The sequence below is a fragment of the Artemia sp. Qi Xiang Cuo genome, chromosome 9, assembly GCF_049724085.1.
Source record: "Artemia sp. Qi Xiang Cuo chromosome 9, ASM4972408v1, whole genome shotgun sequence".
Lineage (NCBI taxonomy): Eukaryota > Metazoa > Arthropoda > Branchiopoda > Anostraca > Artemiidae > Artemia > Artemia sp. Qi Xiang Cuo.
The window spans coordinates 37,164,427-37,179,420 of record NC_142802.1 but is presented as its reverse complement, the minus strand read 5'-3'; the positions used below and the strand labels follow the sequence as shown (position 1 = coordinate 37,179,420).

The window sequence follows — 14,994 nt, the reverse complement described above, 5'->3', positions numbered from 1 at the left end:
CTTCAGTGATGACTGTTGGCAAGTATGGTTCTGAAGCTTGGGTGCCCTAAAAACAAAACAGAGGAAGATTTGTTAGGTGTTTTCCAGAGAATTAGAAATACCTATGGATTGTTTTGGGTAACTGACTTATTGATTGTATATCAAGCAGTAATCTTTACAAAAAACATGGGTCAATCCTACTTTCTGGGGCTGTAACAGGGGCTGATCCAGGATTTGTTTTAGGGGGCAGGGGGTGCAAAATAGGTTGATCCGATAAACTTGTGTTAGGAGCAAGTTTAATTAACGCAAACTTACATTAATTAAGTAAATTACACTACTTTAGACTACATTGGGGGGGGGCGCGCCCCCCTCTGGATCCGCCACTTGGCTCAAATGAGAGAAAGGTTGAGATGGCTAAGACACATTCTGTGGACAAAAGATGGCAGATTACCTAAGGTTGTTCTTGTTGGGCAACTGTCTAAGGCCAAACAGAAAGCAGCACATCCCCAAATGGGTTGGGAGGATGTCATAAGGAAAGATTTTAGGGAAATGGGAACTTCTTTGAAGGGTATAAAGAGGAAGCCTTTAAATGGGTTGGGATGGAGGAGGAGCATGCATAGCTGTGTTGGCCTCTGGTGACTTGGTGCTGCAGTGAGTTGTTATTAATTATATATACATATACTATCTTTATAAGTGAGCAATAATTGTGTTTATATTTATGTTCTTGAAAATGGCTCCATTTTATTTTTGGAAAACTGGCATCTTGGGATATTCTCACATTAAAAAAAAATGATCCACATTGGTCAGAAATCTGAGAAAATTTGCTAAGAGCCTTGATTTTCGTTTTTGCAAATGACAAGATGTAATAAAAATTGTAATGATGTCATGTACTTAATGACATCATATGATGACCCCATGTAATAAAAATTACAATGGTATAATGTACGTAATGTACTTCATGACATCATATGATGTCATTCATATCCGGGTTGCTGCGGTAGCTAGCAACCTAGGAAACTTACCCCTATATTGCAAACTTATTGTCTCTTGGCTTGAAAAAAAAATGCTGCAACCATAATTTCTGCACATATGGCAGGGTTTTTTTTCTCTCTCTGTCTCCTCAGATAGCTTGGCACTGGAACATCATAGAGAGCTGTTTAATGGTTCGTTTTAAATGAAGTTGTTGTGGTTAAAAAGCTTCTGTAATTAATAAATTTTTAAAATAAAATCAATTTTTTTTCAAAAACGTGCATTTTTCCATAACACATTTTATAGCTCATGTTATTCAGATCAGGAATTTGTTAGATCTACATGCTTATGTAATTAAAAAAAATATATATATTTAAAATTAAATCAATATTTTTACGATGACCTTTTACAATCATAAGGAGCTTGTAGACATAGTTATGCAAAACTAGAATAATTCCTGAAATTTTTTTGAATAAAATAATTTTATTTAACTGCCAAAATATTTATGTGTCTGAGCAATGATAATAGTTTTTTTTTAATCCAAACCAGAAAAATACCTGAAAATTTGAAACTAGTTTGGTTTTCCTTTTGCTTAAAATGATTTGTTATGTCAAGCTGAGATTCCAAATGTAGTCAATTATTTATCCAACAAAATGTCTGTCTGAAGGCCCAAGAAATGAAAACTTGCAGTTTCAGCTACTATAAATGATGATTCTTTAGAACCAACGTCTGAACTATCAAACATGATAAGATGTGAAAATCAACAACCTGGACCATCAATTGCAACAATACCAATATGGGCAGCTAAATCAAAGGCCATTGCTAGATTCTCTGAATTAATCAAAATCCAAAAACGTGTCAAGAATGAAAAATGAAGAGCAAAGACACACATGGTTAGAAGACATGCAACACCAAGCAAGTGAGCAAGTTGGAAATGAAGAGCAAACACACACGCAATTGGAAGAAAAAGGGTGGTGTGGCAAAAATTTAAATGAAGAGCAAAGACACATGTGGTTAGAAGACATGCAACACCAAGCATGTGAGCAAGTCAAAAATGAAAATAAGAGCAAATACACATATGGTTAGAAGAACAGCAGCAGCATGTCAAAAAAGAAAATTAAGAGCAAAGACACACACAGTTATAAGACATGCAACATCAAGCATTTTAACAAGTCAAAAATGAAGATGAAGGGCAAAGACACATGTGGTTAGAAGATATACAACACCAAACATGTGAGCAAGTTAGTGAAAATCAAGCTGGACAGCAAGAATCAAAACGTATCAAAATTGAAAATGATAGTAATGATGATTGGGTTTGGGATTTTGACATGGATAAGGTCATCAATGCCTACCATACCTTTGTTAAAAACAATGGTTTACCAATATGTATTTCATAATGATGAAAGACATCTCAAGGTAAAACAAACCAAACAAACTGAAAATGATAGTCATGGTGATTGGTTTTGGATTTTGACATGGATAAGGTCATCAATGCCTACATACCTTTGAAATTCAAAAACCTGGACTAGATAATTGGTTTGAAGAAAAAGAAGTTTTTGTCCCACCACCTGAACAATTAATTCATTAACAATTAATATATTGGCTTGCAAATAAAAAGTAGCTGCAACCATAATATTCTGCATATATGGCAGCTTTTTTTTAGTCATGGTGATTGGTTTTGGATTTTGACATGGATAAGGTCATCAATGCCTACATACCTTTGAAATTCAAAAACCTGGAATGTTTGAAGAAAAAGAAGTTTTTGTCCCACCACCAGCAGCAACATTTTAAGAAATTTACAAATAAATTTCTTGTGAATTATTATCTCAATTTATCAGTAGTTGTACCAAACCAATCATGCTCAAAATCCTCCTCGGGGCCATACTGTGGTGTTTCTTTTGTTGATGGTGAAGTTTTCCCCACAGTAGCATGCAGATGGTCTGTTATCATAGTATTATCCTTTCTTGTTTTAGTTTAAAGCTTGTTCCAATAGGCAATGCATAGAACTCCTCCAAAAAAAAGTCCCCCCAGACCCCACCCCAAATACCAGTGAAATTGATACCCATATTGGGTGGTCAAGCTCATTATCACAAAGTTCACATGATAGCTCCAATTCTGAGAATAGGACAATGATCAGTGTAGGGGCTAATTTCACTATAAATGATGATAATGGGTTTCAAGAGGTGCGTTCTAGAAGCTCTAATAAAAGGAAAAAAATCTCCCCAATCAACAGCATTTCCCCTCTCCCCACCCAAGATCCTCCCTCCCAAAACTTAGGAATTGACCCAAGAATTTTTCCTATTACCCGCTTAGAAATAAAAATGATTCCTGAAATAATATTTACAGTTTTCAAATTACTAAAATCAGAGTACTTTCTCAATATTTACCGTAATGGATCTCTGGTAATAGCTGTTCAAGATCAGAAATCAGCAGACACAGTAATTAATCTAAAATCCCTTTTGAATATCCCAATTAATGCATCTAAATGGAACCCAAAACAATCCCCAGCAAAAATAGTAGTTTATAATGTTCCCCCTGAAATACCCATTCAGGAGTTAAAAGAAGGGCTCTCAGATAGGGCTGGCAACACAATCCCAGTTGAAGATGCTACCCAACTTGGTAAACCTAACTCTAATGGCGTAAAAACAAGTAGATCTTTCTTATTTACACTGAAGGAAAAAATTAATATCCCAGAAATGTTATTCCTATTTGGGCAAATCAAACCAGACAAGGAATACAAACCAAAGCCCATCCAGTGTCAGAAGTGTCTCAAACTGGGACACACAACAAACAAATGCAATGAAATTCTCCTAGCGTGTAGTAATTGCAAAGCATCCCATCCTAAAGAGTTGACAACTTGCAACAACACTCAGCCTACATGTATCAATTGCAAAGGCCCACATGAATCTACCAATAAATCACTATGCCCTGCATATAAGAAAAGAGCACTAACAATCCAAATAGCAACTGAGAAGGCCATTCCATACCCCCTTTGCAGCTATGGAACAAGCCTCCTTGTCCAGTGAGATGAGGTCAGCCTGGCACCCCCTCCCAAGAAGGAACAAACCAGAAACACTACCAGGAATTAATCCCTTAACTGACAAACAGGATGCACAACTAAACATGCAATCCCCCAATATATGCTTATTCATTCTAAACTGTAATACAGTTCAGGCCATGAATATACATCAACTACAGAAAACTAAAATCATTGCAGAATTGGCAAAAATCTACATCCCTGATGATATGCTCATTCAAGCGAAAAAAGATCTTGCTTTACTATTAACAAAGCTGAACATTGATACACAGTCATGTGAAAAATAAATCAACAACACAACACATATCAATACTCCAGTGGAACGTAAGATCACTCACATAAAATAAGCTAAATGAACTAATATCTTTTATGAATAATTATTCCATTAATATTGCTTTCCTCCAGGAAACTCATTTAACCCAAAATCAACAAATTAAGTCTCTGGGATATACTATCCTGAGAAAGGATAGATCATCAGAGACAAAAGGAGGTGGAGTAGCTTTAATAGTTAAAAATAATATAAAATTCTGTTGCATCAACTTTCCAGATTTTGTAAATTATGTTGATACAATTGGTATCAGTGTTTGCCTGAATAATACAAAAACTTACATAATAAGCTTTTATAACCCTAATGGCCAAATTACAGATGCCATGGATTTCTTTAGCTATATAAATAATTCTAATATGTTAAAAAATATCATTATTTGTGGAGACTTCAATGCCCATAGCCTTTTGGGGGGGAATAAACCAGCAAATAAAGCTGGTAAGTTCATTGAGATTATGACTTCAAATAATATTGAATTAGCTGTTGCTACCCCTCCAAACCTGAATACATATTTCAACCCCCAACAGTGGCAGTTTCTCTACAATTGACCTACAAATTGTGTCATTAAATATTTTTAATAAAATTTATATAAATAAAATTGATAGTCTATGTACTAACCACTTTGCTATAGTTCGCTTCCTAAACGAACCTGCTGAAACCCTATCACATACCTCCAAATATATCAACACTAAAGCAAATTGGCCTATGCTCAAAAATAAGCTAAATGATGAAATTACAAGTTTCACCCAAAATTCATGAATTTCAAACACAACAGTTGACACATATGCTGAAGTTTTGGCATCTTTACTAATAAATACAGCTAATCATGCTATCCCCTGGAAAATACCTAAGAAACCCTTCCCTAAACACATTCCCAAAGCATGGTGGACAAATGAGTGCCAAAATAAATGGAGAACAAAAAAGGCCGCTAGGAGAACATTCATAAAAAAAAACTATCACCTACTATATATTTAAAAAATTACAAGCAGAATCTAACCTAAAAAGGACTATAATAAATGCTAAACATAACTACTGGAATAATTTTGCAAATAATCTCTCCAGAGAAACACATGAGCCAATTATACATAAAGTCATAAGCCAAATCTGTGGGAAAAAGACTTTCCCCACTCCTGTATGAGCTTATACATAATAATACCCATTATGACAGATAATGAAAAAGCTAAGCTATTTGCCACTCTTTTTGTTAATAAGCTAACATCAAATAATTGCAGCAAAATGTCCCCAATTTCTATGAACCCAAGTTACCAACCACGCCCAGGATCCGAGAATATAACCAGCCCATTTTCAATCCATGAAATGAATAATGCAATACATCATATTAGGACCAAGACTAGCGGCAGCTATGACAATATACACCCTACATGGATAAAGAATCTCCCCCCTTCATACAAACAGGAACTTTTAAATTGTCGTAATCATGCTTGGGCATCTTCTATGTTCCCCAATATATGGAAATGTTCGTCCCTCCTACCAATCCTAAAGAAAAATAAACCCAAAAATAACCCTGAGTCTTAGAGGCCCATAATGATTACTCATGTGATGGGGAAAATAATGGAAACAACGATATATTATCGACTCCTCTGGTTTGTTGAAAAAAATAATATGATCCCTCACACCCAAACTGGTTTCAGGAAACACCACTCCGCAGCAGATTTTTTCATATTATTAACAAATGCAGTACATAACTCTGTTTAGAACAATAAGAACCTAGTTGCAGCTTTAATAGATTTTGAAGGGGCATACGACGCTGTGAACCACCAGATCTTTATTACTAAACTTGCGAACCTTGGATTACCTCCTACGCTAGCTTCTTTTATATAATATTTCATAGAATTGAGAAATTTCATTGTTTGTATAGGTTCAGCCTCTTTACCCCTAAAGACAATAGCTAAAGGCCTTCCTCAGGGAGCAGTCCTCAGCTGCCTCCTCTTTGCCCTATGTCTCTGCGACCAGAACCTCCCCCACACGAATCTACAATATGCTGACGATCTGGTGCTATGGTCATCTGGCAACACCTTTGAAATATCACAGTCAAAGCTGCAAAAGTCACTTTTCCAACTTGAAAAATTCTCTCAACATTCAGATATACCCATTGCACCTACCAAGTCAAAAATAATCCAATTTCACCAAAAGCAAAATCATGTTAATGCAAGACTAACTCTAAATGGAACAACTATTCCAGAAGATAATCATACTACTTAGCTAGGTCTTATGCTCGACCAAAAACTTAATTTCCACCTCCACATTTCAAACACAATAAAAAAATGCCATAGAAAAACAAATATCCTAAAAAGACTTCTTTCCACACCCTGGGGATGTAAGGAGAAAACCTTACTCCAGTTTTATAAATCACATATAAGACCCTACATTGACTATGGGCTCATCGTCTATGGTGCATGTGCACAGACCCAGATGCAAAAAATTGAAACAATACAAAATGGTATAATACGTCTCATATTTGGCCTTAGGAAACCCACAAGCACCAAGTTTCTGCTTATGGAGAATGGATTAACAACAATAAGGGAGAAACGTAGCTTTCTCTTGACAAAACATCTTACAAAAATTGAATCAAATAGCTCACGCACCATACATAATTGGTTAAGAAATCCAGCCATGTATAGAGGCATTGCAGATGAGTATGCCATTATTCAGAAGAAGTTCCCTGTACCGGCAAAAGTCTATTGCCCCTACTTCCTCCAATCCCCTCCATGGAATTGGTCAATTCCCATAATAAATACTGATTCCTCTAAGTGGAATAAAGATCTAGCCCCCATTTCTTTTGTCCAGAAAAAAAATTCCTTAACTTAATACCATTATTAATAAAAGAACCTTTTAAATATTTGTTGATGTATCAAAAATAAATGAGAATGTAGCAAGTGGTGCTTTCCTTCCCCACCTTAAAATTGCAATGAGTGAGAGGCTATATAATAATGTATCTATAATTTTTGCTGAGTTAAATGCCATAATCATGGCATTAGAACACCTTATGAAAAGCCAACCTTTGATTCCTAATTCCAATAATATTTTAGTTTATTCTGACTCTTTTTCGAGCCTTGAGTTGTTGGCCTCAGCTCCTCAGTATAAGTTGGACATTAATACTTATCATTGTCTTAGTATTATAGATAATCTTGCTTCAAGTGGCATAAGAACTTATCTTCAGTATATTCCTAGCCACTCTGGTGTAAGTGTTAATCATCAAGTTGATGAAATAGTAAAAATTTCTATAAATATTGACCAGCCAAGTGGGAGACCAATCCCCATTAGAGATATTTGGAGACTATCGGATATTATATTTAATAAGAATAATCCTGTCCTTTCCCCCTTTACCAATAAGTATTTTTCCAAAATTTATCATAGAATTTGTTCTGTAACAAATGGACTAAACTTTCTTGCAGTCTGCACAACATACCTTGCTTTGTAAACTGTTAAAATGCTTCAAACACCACAAAATCTCACTATCAGCCAAGAGCATAGAAATCAACATCTATAATCTTATATTTGAACTCCTTGAGTCGAAAGATCTACTGAAAGATATCTGAAAATATCTAATAAATAAGAGGCAATCAAGCCAGTAGCTCTGTAGCCCACAGAGTGAAGCAAAAGGAAAAGGGCTAAATAGTATTACTGAAAAGCCCGCCTGCTGTGAAATAGAAGAAGAAGAAAGTTATGTCATTAACAATTAATATATTGGCTGTTAAATAGAAGAAGAAGAAGAATTGGCTTGAAAATAAAAAAGTGGCTGCACCCATAATATTCTGCATATATGGCAGCTTTTTTTCTCTCTGTCTTTTTCCTCAGATAGCTTGGCACTGGAATATCATAGAGACCTGTTAAATGGCTCATTTTAAATAAAATTATTGTGGTTAAAAATCGTTTGTAATTAAAATTTTTTTTTTTTAATATAATCAATTTTTTTAGTGCATTTTTCAATAAAAATTTTATAGCTCATGTTATTTGCATCAGGAATTTGTCACATCTATGTGCTTTTGTAATTAACACAAAATATTTAAAATAAAATCTATATTTTTACAAAGACCTTTTACCATTATAGGAAGCTTGTAGACATAGTTATGTAAAACTGGAATAATTCCTGAAAAATTTTGAATAAAATAATTTTATTTAACTACAAACTGCCAAAATGGTTATGTTGCTGAGCAATAATACTAGTTTTTTTTTAATTAAAACCAGAAAAATACCTGAAAATTTGAAACTAGTTTGGTTTTCCTTTTGCTTAAAATGACTTGTTATGTCAAGCTGAGATTCCAAATGTAGTCAATTATTTATCCAACAAAATGTCTGTTGTAAGGCCCAAGAAATGAAAACTTGCAGTTAGTCAGAGGCATCGCTGTAGCGTTGCCTATAGTAAAGGCCATACGGCTCCAATGTTTTATTATTTTTTTTTTTTTTCCAGAGGCACTTTATATGGAAGGGGTCGTCGTAGAAACTTCAAAGGGGGCTCATTCAATTGGAAATCGAGAGTTCTAGTTACCTTTTTAATATTCGAAAATGATTGGAGGGCAACTAGCCCCCCCCCCCACCCCACGCCCATCATTCCCCCCAACACATCCAATCAGAATTTTGAGATAGCCATTTTATCCAGCGTAGTTGATTTCCAGATAGAAAATATATTTTTGAGGAGGATACTCCCCGACAACCCTCAGGGCAAGGGTTTTAAGTTATGCGCTGGGGGTATACAAGGTTTTTATAGAAGGCGTTGTCGTAGAAACTTCAAAACAGGCTAATTCTTTTGGAAATTAAAGGGATAGTGCCCTTTTTAATAGTTGAAGGTGATTTGAGTGCAACTAGCCCCCCCCCCCCCCCACGCCCATCATTTCCCCAAACACATCCGATCAAAATTTTAAGATAGCCATTTTGTTCAGCGTAGTTGATATCCAGATAGAAAATATGTTTTTGAGGAGGACATTCCCCAAAACCTTCAGGGCATGGGTTGTAAGTTATGCCCTGGGGGCATATAAGGTTTTTATAGAAGGCATTGTCGTAGAAACTTCGAAAAAGGCTCATTCGATTGGAAATACAAAGGGCTTGTGCCCTTTTTAATAGTCGAAAGTGATTGGAGGGAAACAAGCCCCCCCCCCACGCCCATCATTTCCCCAAAACACTTCCAATAAAAATTTTCAGACACCCTTTTCTTTGAGCATAGTTGATTTCCAGATACAAAATACCCTAAAACGATCATGGCAAGAGTTTTACTTAATGCCCTGGGGGAATACAAGGTCTGTATGAAGGCGTTATCTTAGAAACTTCAAAAAAGGCTCATTCGATTGGAAATTAAAGGGCTAGTGCCCTTTTTAATAGTTGAAAGTGATTTGAGTGCAACTAGCTTCCCTCCCTCCCGACGCCCATCATTTACCCAAACACATCCGATCAAAATTTTGAGATAGCCATTTTGTTCAGCGTAGTTGATTTCCAGATAAAAATATGTTTTGGAGGAGGACACTCCCCCAGAACCTTCAGGGCAAGGGTTTTAAGATATGCCCTGGGAGCATATAAGGTTTTTATAGAAGGCGTTGTCGTAGAAACTTCAAAAAAGACTCATTTGATTGCAAATTCAAAGGAATTGAGCCTTTTTCAATAGTCAAAATTGATTGGAGGGCAACAAGCCCCCCCCCCGTACTTCCACCAACCCCACCCACTCGAAATTTTTAGATAGCCACTTTGTTCAGCGTAGTTGATTTCCAGAGAGAAAATATATTTTTGAGGAGGACACTCCCCCAAAGCCCTCAGGGCAAGGGTTTTAAGTTATGCCATGGGGGCATATAAGGTTTTTATAAAAGGTGTTGTCATAGAAACTTCAAAACATGCTCATTCGCTTGGAAATTAAAGTGCTAGTGCCCTTTTTAATAGTCGAAAGTGATTGGAGTGTAACTAGCCCCCCCCCCCCCCACCCCCACATTTCCCCCAAAACAAACAAACAAAATTTTAAGATAGCCAATTTTTTAAGCGGAGTTGATTTCCAGATAGAAAATATATTTTTTAGGAGGACACTCTCCCACAACCCTCAGGGCAAGTGTTTTAAGTTATGCCCGGGGGGCATATAAGGTTTGTATAGAAGGCATTGTCGTAGAAACTTCAAAACAGGCTCATTCGATTGGAAATTAAAGGGCTAGTACCCTTTTTAATAGTCAAAAATGATTGGAGTGCACCTAGCCCCCCCCCACCCCACGCCCCGCAATCCCCCACAAACAAACAAAAAAAAATTTTTTAAATCCCTTTTGTTCAGCGGAGTTTATTTACAGATAGAAAAAATGTTTTTGAGGAGGACACTTCCCCACAACCCTCAGGGAAATGGTTTTAAGTTATGCCCTGGGGTCATATAAGGTTTTTAAAGAAAGTGTTGTCATAGAAACTTCAAAAAAAACTCATTCGATTGGAAATTAAAAGGCTAGTGCCCTTTTTAATTGTCGAAAGTGACTGGAGTGTACTTAGCTCCCTCCCCCACACCCATCATTTCCCCAAACACCTCCAATCTAAATTTTTAGATAGCCATTTTGTTCTGCTTAGTTGATATCCTGATAGAAAATATATTTTTGAGGAGGATACTCCCCCACCATCCTCCGGGCAAGGGTTTTACGTTATGCCCAGGGGGCATATATGGTTTTTTTAGATGGTGTTGTCGTAGAAACTTCAAAACAGGCTCATTCGATTGGAAATTAAAGGGCTAGTGCCATACTTAATAGTTGAAAGTAAATGGAGGGCAACTAGCCCCCCACCCCACGCCCATCATTACCCCAAACACACCCAATCAAAATTTTGAGATAGCTATTTTGTTCAGCATAGTTTATTTCCAGATAGAGAATATTTTTTTGAGGAGGACTCTCCCCCACAAGCCTCAGGGCAAGAGTTTTAAGTTATGCCTTAGGGGCATATTAGGTTTTTATAGAACGCGTTGTCGCAGAAACTTCAAAACAGGCTTATTCGATTGGAAATTCAAATGGCTATTGCCCTTTTTAATAGTCGAAAGTGATTGGAGTGCAACTAAACCGCCCCTCCCCCCCCCCCCCCACGCCCATCATTTCCCCAAATACATCCGATCAAAATTATGAGATAGCCATGTTGTTCAGCGTAGTTGATTTCCAGATAAAAATATGTTTTGGAGGAGGACACTCCCCCAGAATCTTCAGGGCAAGGGTTTTAAGATATGCCCTGGGGGCATATAAAGTTTTTATAGAAGGCATTGTCGCAGAAACTTCAAAAACGGCTCATTTGATTGGAAATTAAAAGGGATAGTGCCATTTTTAAAAGTCGAAAGTGATTGGAGGGCAACAAGCCCCCCCCCCCCTCCCATCATTCCCCCAAACACATACAATCAAAATTTTAAGATAGCCATTTTGTTCAGCGTAGTTGATTTCCTGATAGACAATATATTTTTGAGGAGGACACTCTCCCACAACCCTCAGGGCAAGTGTTTTAAGTTATGCCCGGGGGGCATATAAGGTTTGTATAGAAGGCATTGTCGTAGAAACTTCAAAACAGGCTCATTCGATTGGAAATTAAAGGGCTAGTGCCCTTTTTAATAGTCGAAAATGATTGGAGGGCAACTAGCCCCCCCCCCCACCCCCCGCCCAGCATTCCCCCAAACACATCCAATCAAAATTTTTAGATAGCCATTTTGTTCAGCGTAGTTGATTTCCAGATAGAAAATATATTTTTGAGGAGGACACTTCCCCACAACCCTCAGGGCAAGGGTTTTAAGTTATGCCCTGGGGGCATATAAGGTTTTTATAGAAGGTGTTGTCGTAGAAACTTCAAAACAGGCTCATTCGATTGGAAATTAAAGAGCTAGTGCCCTTTTTAGTTGTCGAAAGTGATTGGAGTGTAACTAGCTACCCTCCCCCCCCCGCCCATCATTTCCCCAAAAACATCCAATCAAAATTTTCAGATAGCCATTTTGTTCTGCGTAGTTGATTTCCTGATAGAAAATATGTTTTTGACGAGAACACTCCCCCACAATCCTCAGGGCGAGGGTTTTAAGTTATGCCCAGGGGGCATATAAGGTTTTTATAGAAGGAGTTGTCGTAGAAACTTCAAAACAGGCTCATTTGATTGGAAATTAAAGGGCTAGTGCCCTTTTTAATAGTCGAAAGTGATTGGAGGGCAACTAGCCCCCCACCCCTCGCCCCGCCATCCCCCCAACACATCCAATCAAAAGTTTGAGATAGCCAGTTTGTTCAGCGTAGTTGATTTCCAGATAGAAAATATTTTTTTGAGGAGGACACTCCCCCACAACCCTCAGGTCAAGGGTTTTAAGTTAGGCCCTGGGGGCATATAAGGTTTTTATGAAGGCGATGTCGCAGAAACTTCAAAACAGGCTCATTCGATTGGAAATTAAAGGGCTAGTGCCCTTTTTGATAGTCGAAAGTGATTGGAGTGCAACTAAACCGCCCCCTCCCCCCCCACGCCCATCATTTCCCAAAATACATCCAATCAAAATATTGAGATAGCCATTTTGTTCAGCATAGTTGATTTCCAGATAGAAAATATGTTTTGGAGGAGGACACTCCCCCAGAACCTTCAGGGCAAGGGTTTTAAGATATGCCCTGGGGCATATAAAGTTTTTATAGAAGGCGTTGTCGTAGAAACTTCAAAAACGGCTCATTTGATTGGAAATTCAAAGGGATAGTGCCCTTTTAAATACTTAAAGACGTTTTGCGGGCCCAAAGGCCGCCCCCCCCCTCCCCCCCAGCAGTCCCCCGAATTCATCCACTCAAAATTTTGAGATAGCCATTTTGTTCAGCGTAGTTGATTTCCAGATAGAAAATATGTTTTTGAGGAGGACACTCCCCAAAGCCCTCAGGGCAAGAGTTTTAAGTTATGCCCTGGGGGAATATAAGGTTTTTATAAAAGGCGTTGTCATAGAAACTTCAAAACATGCTCATTTGCTTGGAAATTAAAGTGCTAGTGCCCTTTTTAATAGTCAAAAGTGATTGGAGTGTAACTGTTTTAAGTTATGCCCTGGGGGCATATAAGGTTTGTATAGAAGGCATTGTCGTAGAAACTTCAAAACAGGCTCATTCGATTGGAAATTAAAGGGCTAGTGCCCTTTTTAATAGTCGAAAGTGATTGGAGTGCAACTAGCCCCTCCCCCCCACGCCCATCATTTCCCCAAACACATCCAATCAAAGTTTTGAGATTGCCATTTTGTTCAGCGTAGGTGATTTCCAGATAGAAAATATGTTTTTGAGGAGGACACTCCCCCAGAACCTTCAGGGCAAGGGTTTTAAGTTATGCCCTGGGGGCATATAAGGTTTTTGTAGAAGGCGTTGTCGCAGAAACTTCAAAAAAGGCTCATTTGATCGGAAATTCAAAGGGCTACTGCCCTGAATGATTGGAGGGCAACTAGCCCCCCCCCAGGCCCATCATTCCCCCAAACACATCCAATCCAAATTTTGAGATAGCCATTTTGTACAGCGTAGTTGATTTTCAGATAGAAAACATGTTTTTGGGGAGGACAATTCCCCAAAACCCTCAGGGCAAGAGTTTTAATTTATGCCTTGGGGGCATATAAGGTTTTTATAGAAGGCGTTGTCATAGAAACTTCAAAAAAGGCTCATTCTATAGAAAATTCAAAGGGATAGTGCCCTTTTTAATAGTCAAAAGCTATTGGAGGGCAACTAGCCCCCTCCCCTACGCCCATCATTCCCCCAAACACATCCAATCAAAATTTTGAGATAGTCATTTTTGATCAGCGTAGTTGATTTCCAGATAGAAAATATATTTTTGAGAAGGATACTCCCCTAAATCCTTCCGAGCAAAGTTGTTGAGATATGCCCTGGGGACCAATAGGGTTCGTGTAGACGATGCTGTCATCTTCTCTGCAAATCAGGCTCATTCGAGTGTAAATTAAAGAGATATTGCCCTTTTTAATAGTAGAAAATGATGGAGTGCAACTAGCCCCCCCCCCACGCCCATCATTTCCCAAACCTCCACCAATCAAAATGCGGAGATTGCCGTTTTGTTTCGTGTAGCCTTTTTCTCGAGAGTAATCGTATTTTTGAGGAGTACACTGCCCAAGAGTCCTCAGAGCAAGGATGGTGAGTTATGATCCAAGATTATTGAAGGTTTTTACATTCGATGGTGCCGTAAAACGATCAAAAAGGCTCATTCACCTAGGATATAATGAGACCGTGCCCTTATCAACGTTCGAAATAGTTTTGATTGCAACAAGCCCCCCCCCCGCCCCCCATTTCCCCTAACACCTCCAATAAAATTTTTGAGATAGCCATTTTGTTCAGCGTAGTTGATTTCCAGATAGAAAATATGTTTTTGAGAAGGACACTCCCCCAAAGCCCTCAGGGCAAGAGTTTTAAGTTATGCCCTGGGAGCATATAAGGTTTTTATAAAAGGCGTTGTCATAGAAACTTCAAAACATGCTCATTTGCTTGGAAATTAAAGTGCTAGTGCCCTTTTTAATAGTCAAAAGTGATTGGAGTGTAACTGTTTTAAGTTATGCCCTGGGGGCATATAAGGTTTGTATAGAAGGCATTGTCGTAGAAACTTCAAAAAAGGCTCATTCGTTTGGAAAATAAAGGGCTAGTGCCCTTTTTAATAGTCGAAAGTGATCGGAGTGCAACTAGCCCCCCCCCCCCCCGCCCATCATTTCTCCAAACACATCCAATCAAAGTTTTGAGATTGCCATTTTGTT

General features: G+C 37.9%; 1 protein-coding gene across 2 annotated transcripts in view; it reads left to right on the top strand.

Moving 5' to 3' along the window:
* The window catches only part of LOC148948619 (transcription factor E2F5-like), a 48,813-nt gene that overhangs the window by 2,655 nt on the left and 31,164 nt on the right, over positions 1 to 14,994 (top strand). Inside the window, exon 1 of one of the 2 annotated variants that reach the window (XM_089094515.1) lies at positions 539 to 630. The exons of the other annotated variant lie outside the window; for it this stretch is intronic. The gene's annotated coding sequence lies outside the window, so the exon portion shown is untranslated. Of the gene's footprint in view, positions 1 to 538; positions 631 to 14,994 lie in introns of those variants that run through there. 2 annotated transcript variants of the gene reach the window in all.